Source organism: Astatotilapia calliptera, chromosome 17, assembly GCF_964374335.1.
Source record: "Astatotilapia calliptera chromosome 17, fAstCal68.1, whole genome shotgun sequence".
Classification (NCBI taxonomy): Eukaryota; Metazoa; Chordata; class Actinopteri; order Cichliformes; family Cichlidae; genus Astatotilapia; species Astatotilapia calliptera.
In genome coordinates, this window is record NC_137438.1 from 19,265,138 (window position 1) to 19,274,966 (window position 9,829).

Consider the following 9,829-nt stretch of genomic DNA (forward strand, 5'->3'; position numbering starts at 1 on the left):
GAGTCTTTCTCCAGGGGGTGGTGCATGTCTGAATAATGGAGTGCTGTCCAGCATCTGTGATATCTTTTTGTGTCCTTACATTGGTAAGTGGGACTTTTGTTCATGATAAACTGTAAAATCCTTATGTGTCTCAGCCCAAAGCAAGCGTTTCTCCTCGTTTCCTCTCCTGAGAAGTAATTTAACGACTCTTCTTATGCTCTGAGAACACTACTAGTCAGACCTTTGCTGATTTCCTCTTTTATTTACCAAATTCTTTATCTGTGATAATGGTGCTCTTCTGCCTCTTTGTGAGCAGTGCTTGATATATTGATCTTCTGATAGTGTGTTCACTTTTTGGCCTGCCTGATCGTGCTTTGGATGCAACTAAGCCAGTTTTCACAAATTGTTTCAGACTGCCACGCAGATTGTGACTGGGCTCTCCACAGGTACAAGTCGTGCTAAAGAAGTCAACATGTATGCGTAACATATGATTTAAATAAGTTTATTAACTATGAAGTAAAACGTTGAAATGTGACTAAGATATGGTAGGACCAACTGAGCCTTACTTGAAACAATAAAAAAAAAACAACTTAACAGCTCAAAGCTAACAGTGTAGTTGAGAGCTGAGGAAGCATCAACTTTTTTAAAAAATGAGATAGAGAGAGAGAGCGTAAGGGAAATGTATAAACAGTAAACACAATAAGTTTAGTCACAGAACTTACCATCATGGCAAAGGGTCTTATTTACAATGTAAGTTGTTGGAGGCAATGGCTGGAAGAATCCGGCAGTCATGGCACGTCTATTGTGAAGGACATATCTGGTGTGCGTGATGACATCACATTTATCACAAAAAAGGGGGCGTGGTAGACAGTCACGACAACGAAGCACAGCTGGATTGCTCCCACATTGTTGGCATATATGTTCCGACACACTTTCTTGAGCTGCCATGGTATTTACCAGATGGGGTCTTTTGGCCCTCCAACTCTCTGAAAAAAGAGTTTTTCTTGTGCTCCAGTTCAAGGAAGCCAAAAGAGGAGCTTTTGGTGGTGGTGCTTCATGGTGATCGTCTGAAGAATCATTCAGTGAGCTCTGGAGTTCTTGTAGAAAGCGCTCTGTTAAAAAAAACAAATACATTTTCTATTAAAATTGATTAAATTATAAAAGTGTAATGGACAGAGTAGCTATGAGAGTAAAGCTTGATGGCTATAAATATGCTAGCAATTGCTGCAAACACATGAACATACTGCTTTGATCTAGTGAAGACACAGTGGAGTACATACCAACAGTCTCTGGGGCAAATGCCACCTCACAGTGACTGTTATTAGTGGTAGAATTGGTCTTCTGACTGTGGGCAGCTGTATAAAACATCAACAGTATATCAAAAACACAAATCAAATCCACATTTATAACACAGAAACAATTTAGAATCACCAATTAGCCAAACTCCACATCTCAGGACTGTGGGAGTAAACCAGGTAACCTGCGAGCAGAGAAACAAGGGAAGAACACGCAAACTCTACACGCAAAGACCCTGGTCTGATAGTGGAATTGAAATCAGGACATTTTTTGATGTGCCACTGTGCTGCCAAGTACCAATATCTTTTACCAAAATCCTTGTGAGGAGGTAACTGTCAGCCACATTTTGTTACTGGACTAACATAACGTAATGAATGCCATACTTGCTAGGGGGGGATCATTCAGTTTTAAGAGATAATTCTGTGGTTTATTTAATGTCCTTTTGTGTCAAAACAAACAAATTACTTTCCTGTTTGTCTTTACAAATATTTAAATTAATTAATACGTTAAATTTATGGTTTTGTGTCCATACAATCTATATCTTCAAATTATCTTGTATGAAAGAGTACTGACCCTTATGTAATTGACTCCGGATTGATCTTGGCCTCGCATAGAGTTGGTTTCCATCTTTGTCTCTTTTTTCCATTTTACTGTTAGTTCAGGTGGCTTCACAGGTACAGGAGCTACCTCTTGCTTCAGCTCACCAAGCATGTCATCGAGGTGTTGGAGCTCATCAATTTGTTCCTGCTGATCAGTCAGATTATCTAGGATCCTTAAAGGATCTTGAATTTCGGAGTCACTCATGGCAGAAAGAAGAACAAACAAACAAACAAACAAACACACAAACAAACACACAAACAAACACACAAACAAACAAACACGCACGCACGCACACACACACACACACACACACACACACACACACACACACACACACACACACACACACACACACACAAACAGAATAATCAAACAAGACAGAGACCAACAGAGCGAGGCAGAAACAGAGAGACAGACCAATAAGGACAGCAGTAAGAACAGATACAAACAGACTGACGTGGCTCTTAAAAGTGCCTTTAGGAGTTTTTCAAAAAGCAGATGTAGGAAGGAATCAATCAATAATAGGCTGATTGATGAAGAACCTGTTTAGAAAAAAAAAAGTATTCAGAATTCAGAAGCACCTTATAAATAAATATATACATTAAACCCTATTGTAACGATTTAGATAAACCCTGTTTAGTGTCCATTTGTATTTCATTTGCAGCATAGATGATCGGTCTGCTATTTAATGATTATGTAATGCTGTTATTAAGTTTAAAATCGAGAGAGAGAGAGAGAGAGAGAGAGCCAGAATGAGAGAGAGAGCCATAAAGAGCGAGCTAGATTGATAGATAACGTCTATCTTCAATTTCAGCATCAACCCAATCTGGCAACACTGACCCTTATTAGAACCCTCAAACTTTACAAAGTGGCAACAACAGCAAACGTCAGCACACACTTCTCTATCACTGTACCCTGGATGATGATATATGATAAGCTTAACTTGACTGGCTAACAGAAATGAATTTAGCTAACTTACAGCACATGTGGTGTGGTAACATATATGCTATTAAATGTTAAGTCATTCGCTGTTCCACGAAATTGCTAATCTTAACCCATGGAACTGCTAAAAGCAGCTTTGTGAGCTCACTGTTTCGGGTTTTTCTTTTTGGTTTTAAATAAGAAAAATAATTTAAAAAAATCTACAGATTCAGATTCGCACTTACCTGTGGTACGATCGAGTACGTTGACGTCACTGCTGCTCATCTGATATGATAAAAAAATAAACTTTCTCAAAAATAAACAAGTGAGTCGCTGTGAATTCCTTAACAGCACCGAAAATGTTTTTGCATACTGCTTTTTTGCCGAAAATGTTTTTGCCTAATAAAAAAGAACAACGATCGAGTACGTTGACGTCACTGCCGCTCATCTGATACGATAAAAAAATAAACCTTCTCAAAAATAAACAAGTGAGTCGCTGTGAATTCCTTAACAGCACCGAAAATGTTTTTGCATAATGTTTTTTTGCCGAAAATGTTTTTGCATAATGTTTTTTTGCCGAAAATGTTTTTGCCTAATAAAAAAGAACAGCTTTTTTATTAGGCATTTAATTTAATTTAATACGTAAGAGCGTGATTAGCCAAAGCAGACGGTAAAATGACTGCATGTATTCAGAGGAGTTGGAGAAGATATCTTACAGCTGTAGCAGAATGATCGACAGATTTCCAAATATCAAAAGGATTGTAGAACAGTTTATAAAACCGGTGCAATAAATTCACCCAATCGCTAGCTGTGCCATTACCCAGCATACATCGCTCACTCTGTCAATGCAAGAACCGATACACAAATAACAGCCTGTAATTAGTTTTATCTGCAGTACTTTTCTCTCAGATAGTTGCCTGCATTATATAATTTATTGTGTTCAGTATAGGTCGTTACAATGTGATTTGGAAAATGTCTAAATATACCGACAAAATCTCTTCAATCGGAGGACCCTTCACGTCAATTCCCGACGCCAGAGGGGTACCCTGCGCGTCCATATGTGCAGCAGAGGGGACCTGACCATGCGTCACACGTTTGACGAGTTGGGAGTGAGAACGTGTTGGCTGCTTAGAGACTTGCATGACAGCAGATCAATTGATTCCGACTTTTATAATGTTTTTTTCTTTTGTGTGCTTCATTGTGTGATTGCGTTCTCAAAGACAAGTATTTGTGTTAGGGTGCGCACTCCTGCTGGCATGGCCTCCACTGACCACACTGTCAGTTTGTTGTTTTCACCAGACAGACCAACAAGAAAACATTCTTATTTCTTCAGAAAGGAGGTGGTAAAATCTCTCTGTCTGTGTCTGTGTGTGTGTGTGTGTGTGTGTGTGTGTGTGTGTGTGTGTGTGTGTGTGTGTGTGTGTGTGTCAGCAGTGGGTAATCGGCTCAGTACAGAGCTCAGAGACCTGTCCTAGGGGATTGTGGGTATTTTCATGTGTCAATTCACATCAGGTTCAACATGAGAGAGTTCAGCAACAACTACACACACTGACACATGTGCACACACACAAATCTTTTTTCTCAATACCTGACACACACGCCCATATGGCCATTTTTTTTTACGTTTGTATGTGTGTGTGTGTGTGTGTGTGTGTGTGTGTGTGTGTGTGTGTGTGTGTGTATTTCTCTCTCCAGGTGTATTAATCATCCAGGAATAGACTCAGCAGTCTGTCAAAAACCTGTGAAAGCCAACACACACACACACACACACTGACTCTTGACTGTTCAAGCGTGTGCTGCTGAGCTGTCAGTCATGCAGAGGTCCAGTTAACACAACGGCCACCCACACAGTCCACATAAGTGATTCATGACAGTTACATGAACATGACTAAAGGATAGTCCACATTAGTTTCTACTACACGTTGTTTTTTTGAAACCGTGTGTTGAAGGCTTACTCTAGGTTTACTCTAACCTGACCAGATGAAAGAAACCTTAATTTTTGTACCCAGACAACACAGGCGTCATTTTCATAGTGAAGTTTGAAAGCTGAATAGTAACTTTATTTAATAAGTCACAGGGGAGACTTGACTGGTTAGTGCAGCCTGTTTCACTGTGGGCCAGCAAATGTTAACCAATGATGTGGTAAAGAAATAATCATAAATATGCTTCTTGTGAGCCTGATGACAGCACTTTGACTTCTGTTTTTCTATGGCTACTGATTTCTTCCCTTGTGGCCAGTACACAGCTATCAGCCACAGTTTAAAATCACTGGCAGGTGAAATCAATAACATTGATTGACTCATTCCAGTGATACCTGTCAGGGGGTTGGGAAACATTAGCAAGGAAGTGAGAAGTCACTTCTTATGTTTATGTGCTGAGGAAGAAAAAAAGCTGAACCTAAAGATCTGAGCAATATCAGCCAAATCGCGATGGTTACACATTTGGGTCAGAGTAGGTTTGTGGCGAGTTCTCAGTATGTCAATGATCCAAACAAATAAAAAATAATTTAAAGAAGGTGCCCTGATCTGAAGGATCATGTTTGCTTTTCCATCGTGTGGCTAGCTGAGTGCTTCATTTACAGAACATCAGGATAAAATACAGAAAGAAGGTTCCTGACATTTCTTTGGATGTTACTTTAACTCATAGCAAATACCTAAACTTTGCTGAAGTCACTATAAAAGCGCTTAATGGCAGCTATATTGTGTTTTTGCATAAATTGCAAATACACATTAACTTATCTACATTTTGCTTATGTGACAATCAAGATGACAATGTAGGATCGAGTGAATACGGGTTGAGTCAGACGACCTTATTCAGGCCTAGGGACTGATCAACGACAAACTACTGAGTCATGAGGGAGAAATGAGTTGCTGAAGGTTGCTGGCAATCACAGGAAAATTGATAGCTATGGCTCCAGTCACAGAGGCCTGCTGATCAGTCACTGACCCCCAGTTTGCCAGCAGATTTCTGTTTTTGGTGTTTAAATAGAAGTTATAGACCACACCAAACTGTGAAAAGTGTGATGCTTCTCGAAATGGAGAAGATTCACCTTAAAATTAAAAATGGCACATCTCGAAACATCCTGGCTGCAGCAATGAGGCACAACTCTGAAAGGATGACCGCTGAGCACGTTAACATATCTGGAGACAAACATGGAAAAAAACACAACCACTTGGAAGATTTTGGTGCCACATCACCATCACCACCACCCATAAACCTTAAGGAGTCATTGCCAACCAGAATATGCTTTTTTCCAAGCAACCAGTGATTGCATTGAATGGGCGAGACAACTCTTTAGCCATGTGTGACTGACATCATGTGAGAAACTTCAATTACTTGATAATTACTGAAAAAATGATTCCAACCCAAATAAATGACTTGCTGTCTTCAGAATACGTTCAGAGGCCTTGAATCGACAAGCCAGAGATGCTTTGACAATACAAGTGAGAGGTACCTACATAATATTAGGCAGGTAGTTTTTCTACTGTGGATGATCTGTGTGATCAGTGAGCTCACTGTACATGTGACCTCCATGTTAACATGCAGTAAGGAGCCTGTTATGATTTATATGGCTTTTATAATCAGATTCACCACATTAAAATGGAGCAGAGAGCATGCTCACTGTTGGGAGGAGATATCATTTCTATTGGGGTTTCATCACGCCTTCACCTCACATATGCAGGTATGCAGCCCAGAAAGGGGGGGTGGGCGGGTGGGGGGATTTTGTGCTGCAGCCAGGATGTTGATTGGACTGCCATCAATAAGTGATGTTTGAACCTCCAAGCTGACATTTTCATATCATGCTTCTGCTGCTCAGTCTAAAGGGAAAAAAAGACACCTGACGAAGCGCTGAAAAATACCCTCCTACATCGAAGAGCATCATAATGCATACTTACATTTACATTCTCATTCACATCAAATATAGTTTCAGTTTTCTACATAAATTAAAATGACACCATGGCATATTTAATTAAGGTTTTAAATTGCACTTAAAGTACATACACATATGTACAGAAATTTTTATTTTTTTAAACACATTTCAGCAGTCTGCAGAGGACACCAGAAATGTTCACAAGTTTTATTTTACTAAGGAATACTGACTACATGACAGAACATATGATATTATCTGGAGATGATGACATTTTGTAAGTATTAAATCACAGGGTAAAGACAGATGGTTCATGCAATACTGAAGGAATGTTCAGTTAGGGTAAGGTCCAGGCAGGCAAACAACACCAGAGAAAAAGGCATCTGACCCGGCATCTGACCCGGATCTGACTCTAAAAAGGTAATGACGCTGGTGGGAAGAAAAGAAAAGGTTGGAGTGCTAAAGCAAATGCATGAATAGAGTGCTTTGACCTACAAAGAATCGGTTTATTCTTGTTCATGTGCTAGCCCTGTTCAGAAGCGACCTTCCAATCATCTCAGAGCAAACCAGTACATTTCAGTAACAGCTGCAGACTCCAACTCTAAGAGGAAAAAGCGCCAACCACCGTGACTGGATGTAACACAAAGCTTCTTAAAAATAGGACGCCATTCAGTGACTGACAGCGAGTAGTTGGCCTTCAAAACAATGAGATTGAGGCTCCCTGATACCAGGTCTGAGAGGCAACCTGTCTCCAAACGATTGCGGTCTGACTGCAGTCACTCTCAGACAGACGGGTGTATGTTCTGTGTTCTGTGTATGTAGACTGAAACAGAAGTTCATAAGAGTTAATCTATTATAATATTATCAGACTGGCAGCTTGACCTCATTCCTACTCAAACTGATAGACTGAATCTGTCTTATTGGGCTTTCATCACCAGAGTTGTGTTGAAGACGGCGGCTGAACGGAAGTGGTCATTAAGCTATTTCTTTGAAGGAGCTGTTTAAAAAGCATAAAGGTCACGACTTCCTTGAAAACATTCACAATGGTGTTGGTCATACAGTCATTTTAAGTAGATTCACCTCAGGTTTTCTGTTTTGAAATATGAATGAATTTTTACTTCTGCATGACCTGAATCCGTGTTTGTTTTTTTTTGTTTTTTTTTTTTACATATGAAGCATGCAATTTAGAATGCCCCTGGAGGCCACTTATTAAACCACCTTAAGTAACCACCTGCCTCTGATCCTCCTATATTGATTGGAGGGATCGATTTGTTTAGATAATTATTAATCAGCCATCTGTCTGTGCAGATCTAAATAAAAGCAACTGAATTCTCTGAAGGTCTGCTAAATGAACATCAGTTTAAGCTGAGTCCATTTGCTCACAGAAAAACTCAATAATCATTTAAAATATCACAGGCCCGCTTCAAATCCCCACAGCAATATTACAACCACAGGGGCCTGGGAACACATTAAAACTGAGTGAAATCCCACAGCACCACTACAACCATCTGAGCCCACAAACATATTAAAGAAAAGAGCTCCAGTGAAATCATAGCGGAACAACTCCAGAGTATACTCCCAGAGGGGCAGCAGAGAGCTTCATTCATATCTGATGGTGGATACAGTGGATTTAAATACTGTGTAACAGTCACGAAAAATGTATGTGTTTAAGTGAAACGTTTAGACACTTTTAGCAGTCTGCGGTAGGTCCTAGTTTACTTTGTGGGTTTAATCATGATTTTATTTTAGGTTTAATTTAGTTTCTTTTTTTAAAACTGGTTTATTCTCACTGATTAAAATTGTGTTTCTGTGACTAAACTTCTGCTGATTTAATCCGTTTTGTACCTCTGTATTTAAATCCTGATATTTGCTGTTGTTGCTCCTGCCCCACACATGTGACCAATAAGCTGAGTGAATGTGGATGTCCTGTGGTTTGTCTTGAAGCATTTTGGCTCACTTGGAGATTTCTCTTCATAAAAATAAACAAGCAAAGAGAAAAAAACCCCCTCAGTTTACAAACTCATCATCTGATTCAGGTCAGAGTCAATGAACTTAGAGGTGTGAAAACTTCCGTAGATAGCAGAGTAGACACAGAAAAACAATAACTGTCTCCAAGAAAAAAAAGGTTTCAGTATGCTTTGACATCTTGACTTTTTCATAAGAATCACAATCAGTCAGCAGGATGGCTGCTACCAAGGTCACACTGATTGGTCGGCTTCCTGCGGTGTCAGCTGTGTGTGGCTCATCAGCGATCGAGCAGAGGGTGTTGCATCACTGTGTGGCCCGCTGCAGTGTGTTCATCACTGCCCCCAGCGGGGCAGAATCAGGCTGAGATTGTGATAACATACAGAAAAAAAGAATCACTCAATCTGTGCAAGTCAGAGCCGGATCAAAGGGAAGCTGTGGTTTGTGCTGACTGAACCCAACAATGCACCTCCTGTGGGGAGGAAGAGAAGAAGAATGGGAGGTTGGAGGGAACTGACCTGCCGGCAGCCGTGACAGAGGATCTATTATACGGCTGCACAGAGCGCGGTTGCCATTTGAGCTACACTGCACAGTAATTTAAATTAAATAGCTTCTAAAACTTTGCAGGAACAGGGAAACAGACTGAGTGTAATTGGTCACAATGAAGACTGCAAACTCATTAATTAAGCAAATGCGTGACTATTAGTGTTATACATCACATTGTGGCAGATGCTGCTCGGATTCAGTGTCTGGGTGCTGACTGTATACATATAAGAATCGCTTTTTCACATTCTCCCTGTAAGTAATGAGGCGGGCACAGAAATGCTTGACACACTATTATTAACTAAAGTTCAAACTCAGCTATTATTTCATTTCTCCGGCAGACAAAGTGAATAATATTTCCATCAGCCTCAGCTTTTGCTTGATACGTCTCGCAGAGCTGCCAGCATGTCTGCAGGCTCACCCGCCCTCTACCCTCCACCTACCCACTCTGACTCTCTATGCATATTTACATGGAGTGCCCGCCACATTAAGTGCCATTGAAACCAACTCATGTTAAGTGGGAGTGGGTTGATGCAGGTTTAGTAGCCACAATCCTCACAAGTGCTTTGCTTCCATTTCCAAATATGAGTTCTGCGTGGTTTTAGGGCTGCACAAGAAATCAATAAAAAAAGCTGATGCTGGAAATGTCGGAATAAT

The 9,829-nt window shown here is 40.2% G+C and overlaps 1 long non-coding RNA gene across 1 annotated transcript; it reads right to left on the reverse strand.

Moving 5' to 3' along the window:
• Window positions 1-405: 405 nt before the first annotated feature.
• Window positions 406-3,232, reverse strand: LOC145421548 (uncharacterized). Its single transcript, XR_013902931.1, has 3 exons — window positions 1,849-3,232; window positions 1,260-1,334; window positions 406-1,091 (listed from the first exon to the last, which is right to left on the reverse strand). It is a non-coding gene; the product is annotated as an uncharacterized LOC145421548 (long non-coding RNA).
• Between the last annotated feature and the right edge of the window lie 6,597 nt (window positions 3,233-9,829).